The sequence below is a fragment of the Phyllostomus hastatus genome, unplaced genomic scaffold (assembly GCF_019186645.2).
Source record: "Phyllostomus hastatus isolate PE091 unplaced genomic scaffold, TTU_PhHast_1.1 phas_contig_16, whole genome shotgun sequence".
NCBI classification, from domain to species: domain Eukaryota; kingdom Metazoa; phylum Chordata; class Mammalia; order Chiroptera; family Phyllostomidae; genus Phyllostomus; species Phyllostomus hastatus.
Genome location: NW_025333643.1, coordinates 16,827,621 through 16,849,842, shown reverse-complemented (window position 1 = coordinate 16,849,842; position 22,222 = coordinate 16,827,621). Strand labels below are relative to the sequence as shown.

Here is a 22,222-nt window from a genome sequence, read left to right as displayed (position 1 = left end):
GGAATCAAACCTGCGACACTGACCTGTGAAAGTCTTCAGTGTGCATCTTGTAGAACCAGAGTGCTGAGAAATAGATTTTTGGTGGATAAAAAAACTTAAGTAGTGAATAAAGTGTTATATAAAACTGAGGGTTGATGAAGTAGATTTGACTTTGTTTTTGTGCTTCCTTGCACTGGTGATGGTTTCTCCTTGCTAACTCATTTAGGAAGTAATCAAGTCTTAAATGAAAAGGTAGACTTATTCCTGGTGGGGCACATGGAAGAATCAAGTGGAAATCAGGACTTTCAGTGTGTCTGCAGCACTAAGCAGCCCTATGTCTTTCCTCAGCTCTTTGAAATTCTTCCTTAGCATTCCTTCTTTCAGTGTTCTATAAAATTGGTAATTGGGGCATGTCATGTTAAACTTAAGTCTGGTGCTACAAGGCTACAAATTGGTATAAAATCAATTCTAAGTCTCCATTTCCATAACTAAGACTGTTTGTGTTGACTTACACTATTAACTTTTCTTTGTGTTATTCCTGAGTAGTAAACCAGCAATTAAAAATGCTTGGGGACTTGAATTGAGCATCTCTTCTCAGATTCATTGCACTGACTCCCTCCAACCTATATACCAAAATTCATGTGACAAAGCAAAGGAAATGATAATATTTTCCTGGGAATCCTTTTTAGAAGAAAAACTTTGATAGAAAACTCTTTATCTCAACCTGAGACAGATGAGAGTATAATTTGGTTTGGCATAATTATATCTCCACTGACATTGTTGTAGGAAGTAAACTGGAAAATCACTTTCAAAGTGCAAAATGGCAGTGCCAAATCTGGTGCTTTCAACACACAACTTCCTCTATTGTGTGTTTGAGTTGGAATTTGATTCTTTCTCAGCCCCTGACAGCCTGTTTGGTTTTGACCTACTGCTTTGTAAAGGAGCTACCTTTAGAAACATAGTGTATACTTAAGGTTTTGTTTTGTTTTATATATAATTTTTTTTAAGATTTTATTTATTTTTTAGAGAGGGAAGGGAGGGAGAAAGAGAGAGAGAGAGACATCAATGTGTGGTTGCTGGGGGTCATGGCCTGCAACCCAGGCATGTTCCCGGACTGGGAATTGAACCTGCAACACTTTGGTTCACAGCCCGTGCTCAATCCACTGAGCTACACCAGCCAGGGCTTATAATCTTTATAATATTTTTTCTATTACCATTTAGTCCCCTTATACACCCCTCCCCCCAGCAATCACCCCAATGTTGTCCATGTCCATGAGTCCTTTTTCCTTTGTGCTGGATCCCTCCACCTCCTAACCTCCCTCTTCTCCCTAGCTGTCATCTTTGAAATGACAGTATTAGGGAGAAATGAGTTATTAGGAATTCCTCAGAGTTACCAAAATCTCTGGTAATGTATCCACTTTTGTCTCAGCTGTTGCACTAGTCTGTTTGTCTAAGATTTTCATTAGTCCTACATTGGTTAACTTGCTGCTATCAAACTCTAGGTCAGATTTTCCTAGCTTTTGGCTTTTTTATTTGTTTGTTTTGGGTCTGGCTTGTTGTGTCCTTCTCCAGACTCCTTTCCTCCTCCCGTCCTTTTAAAGGACAGATATCTACTTTTCTGTGTGGCATTTCTAGCTCCTGGAAGGCCCATAATTTGTGACATTGTTGGGAGCTGTTTGGGTATGTCTCTCCTCTCCAGTGTTTCATCATTTTTATCCTTCAGAACATCCCATCACCCAATGAGCATTGCATTTCCTACTACTATTTTATTTTTTATTTCTCTTTTCTGGGTCTGGTGCTCCTTTGGGTTTCCTGCCTTTTTCCTTACTCCACCTTCCTCAGTTTCTCTCCATGGCTTCTTCTGCCCAGTTGCAGGAGTCAGAGGAAGCATTCAGTGACCAAGAAGGGTTCCCACTTCCAAGGAACAGATCTGATGGCCTGACATGAAAGGCCACAGCAGGACTTCCAATGATGCATGATTGATACATGATTCATTAAACCAGCTTCTTGCACATGGTCAGCCTCTCATTCCTGTTAGCATTTACCCATACTCATCTTGTAAGATGGAAATGCATTGAAGAAACCTGACTCTCCAAGTCATTTTAAGTCCTTGGGACACTCTAGCCTCACCATGAGTTTTCTGGTTTCCTTGACTTGCATTTATGTGGCCCATGCCCCACACTCCATCTCTACCTGACTACCTTTTCCATATGACAGTTGCTGATGTTTGTTTATGTATCATATAGCCTCAGAGTTGAAGGAATTGTAATTTTAACACCTTGCACAATGCTATTTTGACTGCCTTTGTGAAATGCAGTAAGTTTTACTTGAGAACGTTTCCATATTCTTTGTTTATTAATAGCTGACTGGTCCATAAATATCCTTCCTTTGACTTTGCCTGGAAGACATTGTTTTTCTAGAGGCCCCCCTGTCCAATATAGTAGCTACTAGCCACATGTGGCTATTTAAATTGAAATCTAAATTAATTGCTATTAAATAAAATTAAGAACTATTTTTTTCAGTCATACCAGCTCCATTACAAATGCTCAATTAATACATGTGTTTTGTGGCCACCTCCCTGGACAGGGCAGATACAGAACATGTCTTTTATCACAGGAAGTTTTATTAGAATATAATTCTAATGATCAATCATGTTTTTTCTGGGTTGATCCAAGCAGTTGACATTCATGAAATCTACTACCTTGTGCTAGCTCATGGTATGCTGCTGGCATTAGTTTGACTTCTAAGTATTTTGACATCTATGATTGTGAAAGCTTTTACCAGTGTGTAATATATTTTCATGTTGTTAATTAAGATGCTTTAATTCCAACTTGAAGAGCTCCTTTCAGTATTTAGTGATGCACTAATTTTTTTAAAAAGGTGTAGATTTCCACCCTGTTGCCCCTTTGAAAAAGTGCATTTCTTTGTGGAATATATAAAATAAACTGCTAAGTTTCTATCTGTTGTCCAGTTTCTTTCTTCAGAGTTGTACTTTATAATTTTGCTAATGTTGCTATTTAGACCTTCCATAGAATGATTATATTGAGTAAAAGTAATTTAATCTTTTTGTTGGCTTTTACATTTTTTTCTCCAGCCTCCCCCTTAACCCCCAATCTTCCCACTTCTAAGGTATTATGACTAGGAAGAACTAATTATGCCATTATCTCAGACTCTGACATCCCATAGCACAGACTCAGAATCAGATAATCATTTCCAGGCAAATAGCAGGAGGCTCACCCTATTCAGAACTTTGTATTCTCCCCTTTAGGCACTCAGATGACATTGATTTTATGTTTAACATAGCAATGTGTCTACCTTTGCTTTACCTAGTTTTGGTATGTGGACATTTGGTGTACTGTGCCCTGATTATCTAGATCCTAAAGCTTTATGTTAATAAATAGCTAGCTCTTTGGGAAATGATGCATGTTTATTAACAGGTGGCATTGATACTGTTGCACTCTGTGGATAGGTTGATATAGTGTCACCATTCCAGAAGATAAATTTTGAAGCAGTATTTGTGGAGCAGTTCTAACAATGGATGTTGGAATAATAGCTTGGGATTCTATGGTGGTTTACTCATTTCCAACCCATTCTCTCATTCAGTTAGTCAACCCATTTTTCTGAAAGTTTATTACATGCTAGGTACTGTGTTTTCTGTTGGGGTGATTCAAAGGTGAGAAGAAGCAATGACAGTAAATGAAAGTGAGTAGCATGGTGGGGAGAAGAATGCAGGGTCTACTTCACAGGTCTGTTATCTGAACATCTTAGAAGAGGACCCACTTGGCTTAATGTTCTGATGTCACTGTCTTGAGGTTCTTAAGAATTTGAACAAGAGGCCCTGCATTTTCATTTTGTACTGGACCTCACAAATTATATAGCTGGTTCTGGAATAATGCAATAGTGGGAAATAGGAGGGTTACTTAATCTACACATGGAGGATTTGGGAAGGTGTGCTGAAGGAATTGACATTTGTCTTGAGACATAAATGAAGAATACTTGGTCAAGCAAAGGAGAGTGGCAGATAAAACCTCATTACAAGCTATAGGTGAGCATCATCAAACCACATGCCTCCATTTTCATCTTAGAAATTTACCTGTTTCATGGACGTACACTTACGGGCCATCAGTTTTTGCCTATTGATTTCTCTTTATATGACTGTCTTTCTTCACACAGGGATCTGTAAGGCTAGTGATATTGTAACATCTGACTTTCCTCTTAGGCACCTGTTGCAACCCAGTTGTTGACAAGGTCCTACTGGGTGATGCAAATTAATTAAACATGGTCCTGAGGTGTATGACAAATAAAGATGTCTTTCTTCCTTCTGGCATTCAGAGCATCTTTGTTTCTCCTTAGCGCCAGCACACTGTGGCAAGAACTTTTAATATTGTCAAAGAGTAAGACATCTGAGCCTTTATGTGGAAATGTCTCATTTTCTTTATGATATAAAACATTTACACATACTGCTGTCCAGGCAAAACATGCCTGTTGGCCACATGTAACCCTTGCTACCAGTGTGCGAACGTCGAACTCCTTTTTTCCAAGAGAAACTAGAAGGTTCCTTCCACTTCTTTACAGAAAAAGGTTTCTTCTACACAGGTCTAATTTTATTTTTTCTATTTTCAAAACATCATCTTTACTTCAGGTCTGACATCACCCTTTTACATAGGTTAATGGTGGAAAGCACAGAACTTGATATGTCACATCACATACAAAAATTAACATGGATTAATGGCCTAAATATAACTGCTAACACAATAAACTCTTAAAGGAAAATGTAAGGGTAACCCTTTATAACTTTAGATTTAGCAATGGGTTCTTAGATATGATACCAAAAGCATAGGCCAAAAAGCAAAAGATAAACTAGACTTTATTAAAATAAAAAAAACTTATGCACTTTGAAAATTGAATATCTGATAAGGGTCCTGTATCCAAAATATATACAACTCAAAAATAAAAAGATGAACAACCTAAGTGGTCAAAGGACTTAATAGAAATTTCTCCAAAGAGGATAAACAAATGGCCTACAAACCTGAAAAAAGTGCTTAACATCATTAAGTATTAAAGAAATGCAAATTAAAACCACAGTGAGATACCACTGCATATCCACTAGATTGGTTATAATTAGAACAGCAGATAGTAATGTGTTGGTGAAGATATAGAGAAGTTGGAACCATTGCTATGTGGCTGGTAGAAATGTGAAATGGTGTAGCCACTATGGAAAGTTTGATAGTTTCTTAGAAAGTTGGAATTACTATATGAATCTTCAGTTCTGCTCCTAGGTATATACCTAAAAATATTGAAAAGAGATACTTAGAGAAATGCCTGCACACACTTATTTTTAGCAACACCATTCACAATAGTCAGAACAGAAAAATAACCCAAATATGTATCAATGGATGAGTAGATTAACAATTTGTAGTATATATAAGATGGAATTTTATTCAACCACAAGGAAGCAATGAAGTGCTGGTACATGCTAAAATGTAGATGAACCTCAAAAACATTATGCTGACAGAAACCAGAAACAAAAAGGTCATGTACAGGTATCATATATGATGGCATTTATGTGATACATCCAAAATAGGTAAATCTAGAGGCAGAAAATACAGTGATAGTTGCCAGGGGCTAGGAGAAACAGGAAATGTCAAATAATTGCTAAGTGGATATGGATTTTATCTTCAGGTGATGAAAATGCTTTGAGACTAGTAGAGGTAATGGTTGTACAATATTATGAATTCTTAAATGTCACTGCACTGTTCGTTTTAAAATGTTTAATTTTACTATTAGAATTTTAAAAGAAGTATAAATCTTGAAGTCGAATAGACTTGTGATAATGTATCAACTTGGTGACTCATTAGTTCTGTGATTTTGGTCAAATAATATTTTCTCTCTGGGCCAAAGTTTTGTAGTGTTAGGATAATAATAATACAGAACTTTCAAGGTTGAAACTGATTTCAGTGCAGAAATGCATGGGTAGCAGTTGGTCCATTGTCTTGTCCATAGTGAGTCTTTAACAAATTTTGGGTGCTGTCATGATGATGTATAATGTAGTCTCTGTTTTAAATTATGATATCACAATCAGCAGAAGAGCAAGGAAAATGATTTTGGGGAAACTTTAGACATGTTATACATATAAAACATGCAGGGGAAATACATTTCATTCATTGCCAGTGTAATACGGTAATAGTTAAATGAAGCAAGCAGAATACATTGTAGAAATTTTTATATCTGTTCTACTGAAATGTTTGTTAGGTATACAGAAAATGGGTGGGTTTAACTAGTTTTGTTTTGTTAACAACTTTGTACCCTTCCTATTACTGACAGGATTAAGATCTCTATCGTGAAGCAGTCCAGGAGGTCCTACTTGGTGGGGCCTCCCCAGCCTTCCTCTCCCGTCTCACACCAGACTTGTCTTGGGGTCCAGCCACTGGCTCCATTTCCCACCACAGAGTTTATGTACTTGCTGTTATGTGTTTGCAACATTTTTCTGCCCCCACCCCACTTCCTTTTTCCAGATTATTCTCCAACACACACACCTCATAGGCCTATTTAATACCTAGTCCTCACCTCATGCCTTTACTTCCTTAAAGGGCCGCTCTTGACTCCTCAGACTCAGTTTGATTTTTGTTATTTGATTACTTCGGTGACTGTTTGAATCATGTCTGTCACCCCTATTAGCTTGGACTTTCCATCAAAGCTATGGCTGTTACCAATGATGTTCCCATCGCTGGCTCACTATATAGCATGGGGTAGGCACCTGATAAGTACTGGGTGAAGGAAAGAAAGAAGAATTCATTTGAAATAAAAGTATGACTCCAGAATGAGATGCTTTGACTTAAAAAGTGACCAAATACTAGGTCCTGGCAAAAGGTTAAAGTTGTACTTTACTCTGTAAAGTAAAGCTTTTTACTCTGGTAGTTTTTACTCTGGAATTTTACATTTACTATAGAAAACATAGTGGAAACCATTCAGATGTTTGATGTCCAGTCAACATCTATAATTAGTCTCATCTTTAAAGTCTCCCTCTTTTGGGAGAGGTTTGCTTTGTGGTAAGAAGGAGTCATTAGCTATCAGGGTGTAACTGGAGTACCATGTCATATAGCCAGATAAAACAGTCCAACAGGTTCCAAGTGCACACAACCTTCCTATCACAGGTAATTGAGATTTTCCACTGAAGAGGAAGAGACACCTTATTTGCTATAAAATATAACATTAGAACCAACAATAGAAAGTCAGTTCCAGGAAAAACTATTTGTTTTTCTAGCAGAAGTAAAGAAGTTATTTTAAAAACAACATTGCATCCCACAGAAATACTACCCTGTAATAAACAGTAGGAAAGAAAGGTAAAATAGTGAAGTTAAATTAAAAATACAACTGTTTTAGAGGGCCCAGAGATATATGAAAGGATGCTCAGCATCACTAGCCATCAGAGAGATGCAAATTAAAACCACAATGAGATACCACTTCACAGTGGTCAGAATGGCCATCATAACCAAATCAACAAACAAGTGCTGGAGAGGTTGTGGTGAAAAGGGAACCCTAGTGCACTGTTGGTGGGAATGCAGACTGATGCAGCCACTGTGGAAAACAGTATGGAATTTCCTCAGAAAACTAAAAATGGAACTGCCTTTTGACCCAGCAATTCCACTGCTGGGATTATATCCCAAGAACCTTGAAACACCAATTCAAAAGAACCTGTTCACCCCAATGTTCATAGCAGCACAATTTACTATAGCCAAGTGTTGGAAGCAATGTAAGTTCCCATCAGTAAATGAGTGGATCAAAATACTGGTACTTTTACACAATAGAAGAATATATAGCAGAAAGAAAGAGCTCCTGCCCTTTGTGACAGCTTAGATGGATCTGGAGAGCATAATGCTAAGTGAAATAAGCCAGGCAGTGAAATACAAATATCGTATGATCTCACCCAGAAGTGGAACCTAATCAACAAAATAAATAAGCAAGCAAAATATAACCAGAGACACTGAAATGAAGAACAAGCTGACAGTAACCAGAAGGAGGTGGGAGAAAGTAATGGGGGCAGGGGGAGGGGAAGGGTCATCAAGAACATGTGTAAAGGATACATGTACAAAGCCAAAGGTGGGTAGGATAGAGGGTGGGAGGTGGGGATGGCTGGGGTGGGGGGCGGGGAGTGATGGGGAAAAAATAGAGACAACTGTACTTGAATAACAATAAAAATATATAAATTTTAAAAATTTACTAAACAACTGAACATTTATTGAACAACTGTTTTAATTTTCCTATGGTAATAGAAAATAGAGGGTCTTTGAAAAGTGTTTATTTTAACCTGGTCCTCTGATGTGAGCTGGGGGTAGGAAGTTGGGTGTTTTCATTGTAACCAGGTCTTTAGTTCTCCCTGAGAAGTTGGCTCCTTGATTTTGCTCATCTAATTTACCACCTCTAGAAACCAGGGATTTGAGATACAATTGCATACAACCTTCTTAGGAGAGTTGCTCAGTATTTTGTCATTAGTGTTTCTGTTTGTAGGAGAAAAATGGATAATTAAATAGGTTTACCCATTAAATTATGGTCTGCAGATTATCTATTCATAAACATCTGCCAAAAACTAAGCACTGTGTGGAAGTAATAATTTGTTATAAGACAGGTAAATACGGAGAAGGTTAGTTTTTTCCAATGTTTGATCTTGCTGGGATTTTGTCAACAAGGACAAACCTGTTTTATCTTTTATTTTTAAAGCTATGAATTTGGGAGATAATTCTTGAGTCAAAAAAGATCCATTTAAAAAATATACCTATTCATTGGCCCTGACCATTGTAGTTCAATGGCAGGGCTTTGTCCCTCAAAGCCAAGGGTTGCCAGTTCAATTCCCTGTCAGGGCACATACCTAGGTTGAGGGTTTGGTCCCCCATCAGATCGCATACAAGAGGCAACTGATCAATGTTTCTCTCAGTATTTCCCTCCCTCTCTTCCTCCCTCCCCTCCTTTCTCCCTAAAAATAAATATATAAAAGTTTAAAATATTACCTATTCATTGAATAATTATCCAACTCTTCTCACATCAATTAGTCTAAGTGTTAGGGTTAAAGACGTTGTCCTTTTGCTGAGGCAACTTGTAAAGGTCATTCCAAATTTACACATCATGTGAAATGCACTAAAAATTTACCAAAGATAAAAACACATACCACACTAACTTAAGCAAACTAGAGAAGTTACTCAAGTAATGACACCGAGCTTCATGAGTGGCTGCATTTAGGGACTCACATATTGTCAGATATTTCTGGACATTGCTCAACTTTGTTTTCTTTTGGGACACCTTTATTATGTGGAAGGTTTTCCTTATATGATGGCAAAGATGGTCACCTGTCTACATGCCTACCTATCACCATGCCTATGCCCAACTACCTTATTAAGCAACTTTCAAAAAAATCTCTCCCTGTCACAAGTTTCAACAGAGATACACATCAGCTCTCATAGGTGGGATGAGGTCAGTGGATGGAATGTTCAGTTTGGTCACATACTTGTGCCTAGAAGACTCCCTCTCCAATTACATAAACTGAAAGTAAGAAAAATAAAATTCTCCCAAAGAAAAACAAGATAGGTTGGGTAATCAGAAACAGTGGATATTTATTGTATGTAGCATTGTAATTTCTGACATGTGTTTACTGCATTTTTTTCCATTTGAAGCAAATTTAAAGATTAGTGTTGTAGGTTATCCCTGTTTGAATTACTTTTCTTTATTCTCCCTCCTGGGAATTGCTTTTTTCCCTTTTTATTGTTCTTAAATTGAAATCTAGGTGGCATGTGGATCTAAGTCCTTCTAATAGCTTCAATTTCTATTGAATGTCACCAGTCAGGCTGGTTTCTCTTCCCAGCCTACCTTTGTCTCCTGAGGATGTGTGTAAAACTCCCTGTTGGCACTGACCTTTTATTGATTTGGGACATTACTTTCCTGAAATGTACCGAGGATCATCCTAATCTTTGATGGAAGAATGTTGATAGTGATATTTTTAAGGGACTTAATATTTTTCTATTTTTCAATGGAGTTGCAAAGATTATCTGTCTTTGGGTATAGTTTAGCAAATTGAAAGAGTAATTGACATAAAAAATAATTTTTAAGGTTTTTTTTAATACTTTGCCTCCTCACTCATTGAAACAAAGATCATAGTGTGTAAAATTTTTAGAACAGCAAACATATTTTTGCAGCTACTCCCTCTTCCTCCTGCCCCATTAGTGATGCTTATTTATTCCCACCCTATTTGTGGGGTCCAGAATAATCACACTGTTTTCAAGAGTATTACAGTACCCCAAAAGATTACTGAGATTCTTTACATATTCATTTTGTTTCAGTATAACTTTTATTTGTCTTTTGATTTAGGTTTGTGACATGGGAAGGGTAGGGACACTGTGGGTGGACATGTTGCATGTTTTTCCATGACTCTTGTCCCCATCACTTGGGTAGTCTTCCCATTAGCTGAGGAAGTATGCTGACACTTCAGATTTTTCTTATTTTGTCTGAAGAGAAGCCAGTGACAATGTAGGTCATCCACGCACTTTTACCCTGTGTTCAAAGAATCCTCCAACTGTGTTTTAAGTGCTGCAGTAAGGGCTTGAAGCTGGGCAGTGAATAGCATCTCACATCCTGATATATCAAGTCAGTGCTTAAGGTTTGATGCCTGGTGGGGTTTGCAGCTCTTTCACCCAAGAACTGTAAGCAGGATTCACCAGAGGAGAAAAGGAAGCCATCTGCAGAGGCTTGACTGCTGTGGCAGAAAGAGTATCAATCACTGCAGAAATAACCTTCCACCTTTTAGCTTCACTGTGTGGTGCTATTGAGAAGTCACACAATATATACTGTCAGTTGCCCAATGTAAAAAAAAACTGACATTGATGAAATATAGGATAATGTTCCCAATCTCACTTTTCAAAAGGACTCTCTTTTTATATTATCTTTCTTGAAAGACAAGGCAATACTCTAAACCAATATGATTTAGTAGATTTTCTTGCTTCTTCCCTTGATGCCTTCCCAGCTGAGATAGTCTCTGGCAGGAAGGCAGTGGACACGTGCTTCTCCAAGATCATTTGCCAGGGGGATTCTTCTTTGAGATCTGGGGAGATATGCCCAAGGGTGGTCCTTCATCTTGGAGTTGGCAAGCACAGGTCATTAGCTTGATGGCTGGTATTGGCAGTGATCCATTGACAAGAGCCTTGCACCATCAGAGTATCCATGAAAACTGTTAATAGACAACGTATTTGAAAATGAAGGATAAACTCTGCTCCATGTGTTAGACTAATTACATCAGCCTAACTGTCATAGAGAATAGGTGGAAGATATCTCTCTGGAGGACTGAAACCTGTCAGTCTTTTGTCTCATTCTGTCAAGTGTTCATGTCCCCACCTGAACGCCGGTGAGTACTGACTAAGGATTTTTGAAGTCTTTGTGACCATGATTACCAAAAATGAGAAAGAAATTCCTCATTAAGCACAGGGACCTGATTATCTCAGGAAGACTTGATGACAGTTTTAAATGTCTATAAATGTTAATAGCTAGAGTAGGACTCTGAGTGGTTCTCCATTTTCATGGTGGAATACACAATAAAAGAAAATAGATTTGCCATGAAATTAATAAATATTGCATAATTATCAATAACTCACTCAGAAAAAAATGCAAAATTGTTACTCACTGTCCTTTAGAGTAGTTACGGTGTCCAAGCACCTGGTAAGTCCTGTACTTACAGTTAAATGATTTAAATGATTTATACTGGTTAGATTACCAATATGTTATTACTAAGTCTCATCTATTAGTGATAAAAGTCTAAACTGCAAAATGCAAGTATGCATATATGTGTGTGTGTATATATGTCTATATATATATTTGCATACTTGCATATATATGTGTATATATATATATTTGTATACATACACACACACACACACACACAAAGATTTGAGAATGCCTACTGGGACAACAAAAGAGATGAGTTTCAAATAATACACAGCTTATTGTCTCATTCAACAAATACTTACTGAGCTTTACTGATACTGTTTCAGGGACTGGTGATACATACAGGGAGTACAGGCAGGGTTTATAGTAAGAGTGACAGTCACAAAACATTTGAATGCATATGCTACTACATATCCATAAGTGTTAGGGTAATACAAAGCAGGTTATGAGATAAGAGAGTGATGGGGCAGAGCTCTTTTTGAAATAGGGTGGGAGCTGGTAGCATTTCAGCAGAGATCTGATTGATGTGAAATCTCCCCCATGTAAGTAATAGGGGAGAGCTTCCCAGGAAGAACTAACTCCTGCTAAGCATGGGGTGTATTTGTTGTATTTGAGGAAGAGCGAGTGGTCTCAAAGGAGCATTAATAGAGCGTTTGGACGCTTAGCCACACTGACAAAGTTAACCTCCCCAGTCTTGGCACAAAGGTACAGATAGTTTTTATAGGTCCTTCCTTACCACTCTTCCTCTTCTCTGCTTATCAGCCCTTTGGAAACTCTCTGCTGTTAATTTAAATTGGCAGGGTATTGCCTTAAGTGGCCCCCACTCCACCACCCTGCCCTAGATAAAATGGCAAGCTTGTTAGTTAGGCAAAGAGAAAACAAAGATATGTTTTGTTTGTTTTGATTTTTACCTTTAGGGGAAAACCCAGGACATGAAGACAAAACTTTTTTTTTCTGCCTGTAAATCTCTGGCATTTTTAAAGATGTCCTGTGGCAGTCATGGAGTCCAGGTTTCTGGAGGTTGGTTGCTTGGGTTCAGCTTTGTTGTTTCACCTGTCTTTGTGTAACCTTGAGACCTAATTTCCTCCTCCTTCCATTGGGAATAATAAAAGTGCCTTATACTATGGGTGAGTTTGAGGACTAAATGAGGTAGGTCATGGGCGGTGCTAAGCACAGTGCTTCATATGTTGTACACACTTAACACATATTGGATTCATGTCTATACTGAGCACAAGTGTGCCTAAAAGCTTGAAATAGCAGCTGAAAACAAGTGTACTTTACAATTCTTTTGTGGTTTATGTAAGGTTGTCAACTTTACCCAGGCATAATTGGTCTGTAGTTTGTGCCCTACAGCTTTGTAACTTGTCTCCTAAATTCTTCCTCAAAAACACAGTTTCTATTCCTTATAATCCTGTGGGATGCTTCTCTCCCTCTACTCAGATATTCCTAGATCATTTTTTTAAACAAGCCCAAGTTATGGAAGCTTGCTTGAATCCTTACAACAGAAACCTGCCAATGCCAGCCACTTCTGTTGATTCTGATGGTTTGTTGAAGGATTTTAATATTGAAGAAGCTTTTCTGTGATAAGTGGTGAGATAAATTGACTTTTTGTGCTTGTAAAGTGAGCTTTTACTAAGCAGTAGACTAGAACAAAGTAGATGTTGCGCGTGGGTCACCGGCCAGCAGTGACCACGGAACGCTGTGGATGGCTCGACGAAACACACGAGAAAAAACAACACATGCACAGAGACAGACTAGTTTCTGTGGGGAAGTAAGGACAGAATGGCCACCCCCCTAGTGGGGAGCGCACTGATTTACCGTCCATACCTGCTTTTATTAGGCTCATTTTGCATAATAATTCAGGTAAAGTACAGTACTCATTAGAGGGAAGTAAGGAACTATAGAAAACAAAGAACTCTGCCAGTCTATTGAGTTGGGGGGTCAAAGAGCTGTAAGACTGAGGAACAAACTAACTTCCTCCTAAGACCCTTCTCATTCAACTGAGAGCATTCTAAACAAAGAAGGTTTCACAGTAATTTACATGTTCTTTCTTAGGCCTGATCACCCCGGGAAATCCGCACTTCTCAGTACCGAGCTGTACTACCCTGTCATTGTTTCAGGCTTAGGTGGAGCACTGGGAACTAAGGCCACCGAGAGATAAGGAGATTTTCTTCCGGACGCTGAGAACTCAGACTTTGTCAAAGCCGAGGAGTGAGGGTCCATCACCCCCCTTTTGCTGCAGCCCCCCAACTCCTTCTTTTGGGGTGGCCTCCCAAAGTGATCATGCCTGGCTTAGGTCGTTCCCCCGTGGGGAATCTCACCCGTCTTTGGCTAACCGACCAAGCTTTTTGGGGTTCAGCAGCAGAAGCAGCATTCCTGCCAGGGAGATAAGCTTTTGTCTCCTTGCTGGCTTACGGTTCCAAGGGCGTTCCCTTAGCCTTAGCCTAGGCGGGGGTTTCAGCCTCTGATACCAGTCAGGGCGGTTCCCAACAAGTAGATGTATATTTATGGACATAGAAAGATACCCAAGATACTGAGGCAGTAAGCAGTTGCTCTGTTCACCAAGGACATCTCTGAGTAGTGGGACCTGCATCTTTCACTTTATACCCTTCTGCACTGTTTGAGATTTCTACCAAAAATATATATTTTATGGCTTCTGAGCATATTATATTTATATTTTAGTCTTTGTGAGTACCAAGGAACACAAGTGAATTTCTTTAAGGAGAGGAGAAGAGGCAGGGATAGTTCTTCTTGCCCTTATTTGAGCAAAACATAGGTATCATTACAATCTCATTTGATATTCTTAGTGACAGACTACCAAGCCTCTTGCAAAATATTATGGCCTCTTAAGTCCTAAATAGCACCCACCTATAACAAGTTGGAAATAAAATTGCTCATGACAATGAGCTCTATGAACTCTGAATTTCTGGAAATGACATTAATGGTGTCCCCTACATGCCTCAGTAACTGAAACTCATCTTTTGTTTCCATTTTTAATGCTTGAGTAAGTTTAGCACTTTCCAAATGGCAGTTGTGTTGAAGGCACTAGGGATTTAACACTCTCAGTGAGTCGGCAAAGACCTAAAAAGCTCTCTGAGAGTGTGATCTAGGACCTGGAAATAACAGGGTGGATACTCAGACAGGAGTTCATTCACTGAATACTGAAGTAGCATCAAGTTGGCATGAGGTGTGTCTCAGCCCAAGTCCTGAGCATCACCATCTTCCCTGGCACAGGGGGCTTTTCTGGTAACACTGAGCTCAGAGTCTGCTATCCCTGTTTCTGACAGCATCATCACACTCATCTGGCTCACTTGACTCATTCAGGTTGTCTGCCTGACTTGTGAAATTATTTGCGGATCTGATGGCTCATCTAAACTTCCTAGGAGCTTACATTCCAATCCACTGGAATAAAACTTGCTTTTGTTTGGTGGCCCCATGGAGCATTTCATGCTAGTTGGTCATTTTTATCTGGGTCACCTGTCCTGGAAAACTGAAGTTTGGCACACCAAAGTGATAGACTGATATGGAAGTATGAAGAGTTGGACCAACATGACAATATGATTAGGTCCCAAGAAAGCTTGGCAAAGGTAGAATTGTGTCTTCAATTGTACCCTTGTTGCTTAAATTTTTAAAATTTATTTATTTATTATAGAGAGAGACAAAGGGAGAAAGAGGGAGACAAAGGCATCAATTTTTTGTTCCACTTATTTATGCGTTCATTGGTTGATTCCTATATGTGCCCTGACCAGGAATCAAACTTACAATCTCGGCATATAAGACTAATGCTCTAACTAACTGAACTACCCAGCCAAGGCTAGTCTTGTTGCTTTAAATTCACTGCCCTGGACCAGGGGTCAAGTAGAGTGGTGGGGAAGTACCAACACAGAGCTGGAGGGTCCCATTATTGGGGTAAGTTAAGATTGCTGAACACACTTGGAAGCCAAATAATTCACTAGAAGAGAAGGTCTATAGGAATACTCTTCTTTTCTCTAATTTTTTAAAAAAATTTTTACCAGTTACCTTCAGTAATGATGGTAAGTCAGCATTTCCCCCTGACTGCCTGAGAGATTATAATGTCAAAAAAACCTTTGCAATGTCTTCTGTCTTAATAAGCCTGTCATTTGAGGTTACATTATTTCCTAATTTTCATCAGGAAAAGTGGGATGGTGCCTCTAGGCAAAGATGCCAAGTCATGGTACATGTTTTCAGGTTGGGGGGATGCACCACATCCCACAGAGCCACACTGCATGGCATGGGACCACTTGCCAAGGAACAGCCTCTTTTTTTAATTAGGGCCCGGCTGACACTTGGGTGACGTGTCATTCTGTAAATCTTGTGTGCTGTTGGGTGTTAACAACCTCTCACCTTGTCCTTCATTAGAGTTTTTCTGATGTTCTGGTCACTTGATGAATGTCCATCCTGCTCAGTTTTTAATCTTCCCAGAGCCTAAATGTGGTGGCATTTCATGTGGGTGTTCAAAAGTACTTCAATAATCTTCCATTAACTACTGACTTAAGAATGTGATATCTTACCAAGAACTTTTTAGTTATAAATTCAAAAAGTGTTTGTTTTTCTTAGAATCCTACTTTGAGCCAGGCACTGTGCTGGGTGGTGGGTACCATCTCTGCCTTCATGGGACTCACTGTCAATGGGAGAAATGGTCAAATGATCACATAAACAAATGCACATTGTTGCAGTGCGGCCAGTGCTGTTAGGTGAGGAAAGTGGCCCCAAAAAGCTATAAGTCAGTGATTCTCATCTGGGAATGACTGTTCCCTCCAGGGTCATTTGGCAATGTCTGGAGTATTTCTCACATGTCATAACTGAAATGTGGGTGCTTCTGGAATCTAGTTAATGTTGCTAACTTCCCACAATGCACAGGATAGACCTCACACCAAAGAATCACCTGACCCAAAATGGCAATAGTGCCTAGCCTAAGAAACTCTGCTCTGGAGCACTGGAAATGGGCCTGGCCTGGAATAACAAGGAGGCTCCTCTGAGGGAGTTCTGAAGGATGGACAGGAGTCTGTATGGTGGTAGAGATTGGTAGGGAAGAGTTTTCTAGATAAGAGAACACACATACAGAGGGAGGACTTCAGGGTCTTGGAAGAAATGAAGAGGACACTGTGGCTGGAGAGCAGTGGACATGAAGAGAGTGGATCAAAATGTGCATGTGGGGTAGGGGTTGTGGACTCCCTGGGGCCTTGGAGGCCCAGAGGGTCTGAAGGCATCTCACATGGGATGAGATCTAATGTGACTTCAGCAGTACAGGCAAGTGCCTACATGCCTTCGGAGGGACAGTGCAGCATATGTTATTACAGAAAAGAGCACAGTTTTAGAGCCCAAATTCCAGGTCTGTTTCTTATGACCTGGTGAGTTTTGACACATTGCTTGAGCAGTCCAGTCCTTTGTTTCTACCTGGAAGTAATGACACCCACCTGACAGAGCAGTATGGAGAGTAAAAGGTAACACATATACAGTGTCTTCTGCAGAACTTTGCTCTCTTGTCTTCTGTGCTGGCTCAGAGTATGGTGATTGTATCCAAAACAAAGACTGCATAAGAAACTAGAACTCTCTGTTGTATTTTTTAAAAAGTTCTGGATCCTGCTGTAAGAACAAGTTTTTGTGAGCCTGAGTTCTTCCCTCACAGGAAAGATTCTGTTGGGTCTTGGGGTTGAGATATTTCCCTAGGTTGAAACTGCCAGTTGTGATTTGGTCTCCTAATATGCAGGGGGCATCCTAGCTGCAGAAGGACATCCTAGTTGAGAGTTGTGAACAAGTTCACTCGTGAACTGTGTTTTTAGTTTATGGAGAGTAATACAGTGTACAGACTCAGTGTTGGCTCTGGAGTCAGTCCTGGAGTCAGTTCAGTATTAGTATTGACTTAATACTGAAGTCAATACTAACTTCTAGTATTAATTTTTTAGATATTTTCCCATCTATAAAGTTAGTGTTAGCATGAAATAAAATCATGTATTAAGCATATAGTAGGGCATTTGACAAATACAGAGCACTAGGGAAGATGACTAGGGGAGAAAGCTGGAATCACCACTCTTATAAGTCTCATGGTCATTTGATTTTCTATATATTTAGGGAAACTGAGTTTGAATGGTAAGCTCTAATTTGTTGAATAAATGAGAGAATAAATGAATTCAGGAATAAACAAGCAAATGTGAAAACTCCTAACTAACCACTGCTTCTGATGTTTGGTCCACATTGTATCCCTTCAGTTATAGAGGACTTAAACAGACAGGTAATTGTAGAAAAAGTAAAGATTCATTTCAAAAGAAAAATTAAAAGGTCTGCCTTTGAAGCTACTAAAAGGCAACAAAATTTTTAAAAATACTACAGTCTTTCCTTTGTTGCAAACAGAAAGCCCACTGTCCTCAAGGAAACTTTTCTTTCCTATAGTAATAGGGTTAGAACGACCTTGGAGATATCATTCTGCTGTCCCCTGGTCTCTTCACAGAGACGGACTTGACATTTCACAGGCCTTTCCATCCTTCTCCAACATTCTCCCAAATGCATTTCTGTTGGTGATCTGTGTTGTGTTACTGCTTTGCTGTTGGAAGTTCTTTCCACCACTCGGCTTATATTCTCCTTGCTGTTATCATCAGCACGGCCTTTGCTCCATTCTCAGCAGAGATGCACCATCCACTTGTGTTGATCTAATGGGCAAATTTATCTGCCCTGCACGAACACCGTGAGATCCACACGAAAGCAGGCTCCATCAAGCCTGCTGTACATTGATTTTTCCCAGGTGTCCCCTCTTCTTTGTGTGTCTCCATATGCTAAGTGTGACTTTAAGTCATGTCTCCTTTTCAGTTAGTAGAAATAGTAGCACACAGCTGCTTGCTCATTTCTTCATCTTCTGTTGGTTCTGGCATGTTTGCCCCCAAATGGAGGTCCCTCCTGAGTTACCTGTCTTAAAACTCTCTCCACGTGCACTGTACCTTCTGTTCCTGGCAAGCATTCTCTCCTCAAAGCATGTTCCTTTGTTTTCCTTCCAGCAGGAATGATGCCCTTGTGAGAGTCATCTTTCCTGGTGACTAAGCCAAGCCAACTTTTATGGAAGCAGGGCTTAGCTCAGGCCTTGTCAGCGGACTTTGCATTTGTGAATTGCATTATTAATAATGATGCATAGGAAATGCCCATGGATTCCTAAGCACTGGGCACAACTCAGGTCCTCCCCTGTCACAGTCATGGAAATCAAGCATTTATTTAGGAGTCACCATGACTGTGGCAGGCAGTTTTGCTTTTATAAGCTCTGACAAATGTAAGGAGGCTGTTTTTTGTATCCACTGCCATGGACTTTTCAGCCATAAGGACGACAGAGTTGGCAATGCTACTGATCTGCTACCTTTTAATGGCCTGATAATTAAAAACGATGGGCAGATAAAAATAGAAAAGCTGAACATATCTACACTGGTTAGTTTTTCTCTCCTGATTGTCACCTTTCCCAGGAGGTATGTGGCTCAAAGGCAGAAGCCAAGTCAAATATGAACTGGCCAGAAACACACTGTCATATCTTTTTGCCATTACAAGCATGTTACAAATGAAAAGCATGATTTTTTGTGTCAGAATAGGGAGTGGATAATGGTCCTCTTTTGCTTTGAAATAGAGGTAAAATGTTTTGTGGAAATTATCAGTATCCTTTTGTCTGTTGTTGCTGGAGAAATTTGAATTTGTATTTTAATTAACTCCTCTCTCTAGCTCTTGCTTCCTCTCTCGCTCGCAAGCTCTCTCTTACTCTCATTCAGCTCTGTTTTACAAGTAACAATGTATTATTGGTTTGGAATTGTTTTGGGTGTCATATGTTGCCATTTGATAAAAAACAGTTTTTAGCCAAGCTGCTTGACATTAGAACAGCTGGTAATGTCACTTTTGTTAATGTCTTTAACCACATTTTTAACAAAACAGCAGATGCTCATCACAAAAGCCATTTTCCTCCTCTGTCTGATTGTATAAAATCAGTTTAACTAAAGGCTCTGACTTGAGCAGAAATCCTAGAAATGTATCCCTTCACCTGAGAAAAGGACACACTATTTTGAATCTTGGAACTGTTGGCAATGCTGGACACGAAATAGAGTTGTAAAAGTGAACAGTGCAAAGTTGATTTTTTTTCTTGGAGAAGAAGGCTTTACCAGCGGGAAAGGCAGGACACCATGGCTCTGTGACTGCACAGATGCCAGGGCAGGCCTCTGGGGAGCAGCGCTTTGCCGTCTCTGGCTGTTGCATGCTGTCTCCATCACTTTTTAATTACTAATTTTGGGAGAAAAATATCCTTCCAACCTTCCCTTTCTTAACCAAGACATATTCCAGTTAAACAAACAGATACACAGAGAAAAAGGGATTAATTTTCCAAAACATTTGATAGTCATATAACACAATGTAAAAACTTTCCCTGAAAGATTTCCACCAGAATGTTTTTCTATATGAGACCGCTTTAGTTCTTACCCCCAAGTTTATAATTTTAAAAAAAATCCTCACCTGAGGTTATGTTTATTGATTTTAGAGAGAGAGGAAGGGGGAGACAGAGAGAAAGAATGAGATAGAGACATTGATTGGTTGCTTCCTGTATGTGCCTTGACTGGACATTGAACGTCCAACTTCAATCTCCAATCTTTAATCTCCATACCTAAGCATGTATGTGCCCTAACTGGGGATAGAACCCACAGAGTTTTGGTGTACAGGATGACATTCCGACCAACTGAGCCACCCAGCCAGGGCTAAGTTCATAATTTTTTACTGCTTGTCATAAATGTTTGGAAATACTGTCATGAAAATCATGATGCATATTTGCTGATGTGTTCATGAGTTTAGCAAGTATTTATGGAACTACTGTTGAGTAGGAGGCACTATTATCCTCAAGGTTTAGAGTATGTACCCCAGGGTCAAAGGCCCAGCCATGTGGTAGTGTCTCTGCTGTTTATGAACATTGTGACACGGGGCTTCAGATTCCTCAACTTTAAAATGGGGATAATTCTAGTTCTAATCACAGAGGTTTTTGGATGGATAAAATGAGTTAATCTACATAAAATTAATAGATGTGTGAGAGTAGAGTCTGGTGTACAGAAAGTACTAAGAATGTTTATTATTATTATTACTGTGGTACAAAGGTATATTGGTAAGGTGTGTGCTTTTTAACACAGTGTGGTAGACTCTCCAGAATCCATTCTAACCCCACATAATGTATTCTAAACCATATGAAAACTAGTTAGTAAGTGTATGTGTGTGTGTGTGTGTTTGTGTGTGTGTGTGTGTTGTGGGGACTTACCCTTTGTACATAGATAGCACAGATGGACATACATAGATATTCAGTATATCTGTGGTATCAAAAGTTCATGGGTTGGGAACAGTTAGGAAAAAATGTCTAAAGAGACTTCTTTGGAAGGGAATAATGAAAAAAACAAAGGGTGGCAAACAAATATTGGTCTAAAATCAATATTGATGCCCTCTAGCTAGAGAACTAGGAACCTGCCTGGAGATGAACAACTGGGTTTATTATTCATTGTGAAAGGAAGAAAACACACCACAGAGAACCATGGGCTTCTCAGTAAGAGTGTTAGAGAGGATATGATCTTGGGTTGGGTGACTTGCAGGAGGATCCATGGAGGTGAGGTTCATTCTGGATAGGGTGCTTTCACAAAGCAAGGGAAATTCTATAGTTGGGTGCTTCAATAAGTCTTCATTATGGAAAAGGCAGACCAGAGTGAGGCTGAAGCTGCTTCATAAAGAAGCAGTGGTAACTCATGTTAGCCAAATGAGGGGGATGTTTTTTTACTTTGTGGGCTGTATAGTAACCTTGCTTTTGTTAGTGCTTAGACAAAATAATCAAGTGGCTTTGTCTCCTCTTTATCTGGATCTCAGAGTGACTTTTCCTGAGTTGTTGGTGTTCTGTGAGATTTTTCATGTTTATCAGGAGAACAATGAGGCCTAGCTGTGAGTGCAAGGACCGCGTTAACACTGAGGCCTAGTGTGAGTGTCAGACCAGTATCCCGATATTTGGGGCTCTTTTTTTCCCTCTTTCCCTGCTTCCCTCCCCAATCTAAGTAGTTCTGTCAACATTGCCAGGTAGTGCTTCGAAGATGAGCTCTCCAGAACCCTGGGCCTCAGAGCTGCTCGGAGAAGCTTGCTTGTGCTTCTAAGAAAGAAAAGCTTGTCTTTTCCAGGAACTGAGTAATGAAGCACAGAGCTCCAACTGTTTCTGGCAGTCATCTAAGCACCAGGTAGGGAACTGGCCTTAGGACCAAACTTCCACAGGGGCTATACCTCAGGGAGCTCAAAGGATCTGGGCCACCAGTAATATTGCCAGTCAGAGCCTGCCTGACCTCTGCACTTCCTGCTTTGGGAGATAGTGACTGGCTTTCAAGGTCTGTGGCACATTCTCATCTGTGAGGCGAAGACATGTCTGAAAGGTAAGAAAATGACCAACTTCTTTAAATCATAGACATCTATTTCCTTTTGCAACATAATTCTATGAAGAATTTTTTAAAACGTATAAGGGAGAAGATGATGGACCATTTATTCATGAGTAATA

General features: G+C 39.5%; 1 protein-coding gene across 8 annotated transcripts in view; it reads left to right on the top strand.

The window, feature by feature from the left end:
- The window catches only part of FHIT (fragile histidine triad diadenosine triphosphatase), a 1,461,545-nt gene that overhangs the window by 1,012,233 nt on the left and 427,090 nt on the right, over positions 1–22,222 (top strand). Inside the window, exon 1 of one of the 8 annotated variants that reach the window (XM_045832302.1) lies at positions 21,997–22,100. The exons of the other annotated variants lie outside the window; for them this stretch is intronic. The gene's annotated coding sequence lies outside the window, so the exon portion shown is untranslated. Of the gene's footprint in view, positions 1–21,996; positions 22,101–22,222 lie in introns of those variants that run through there. 8 annotated transcript variants of the gene reach the window in all.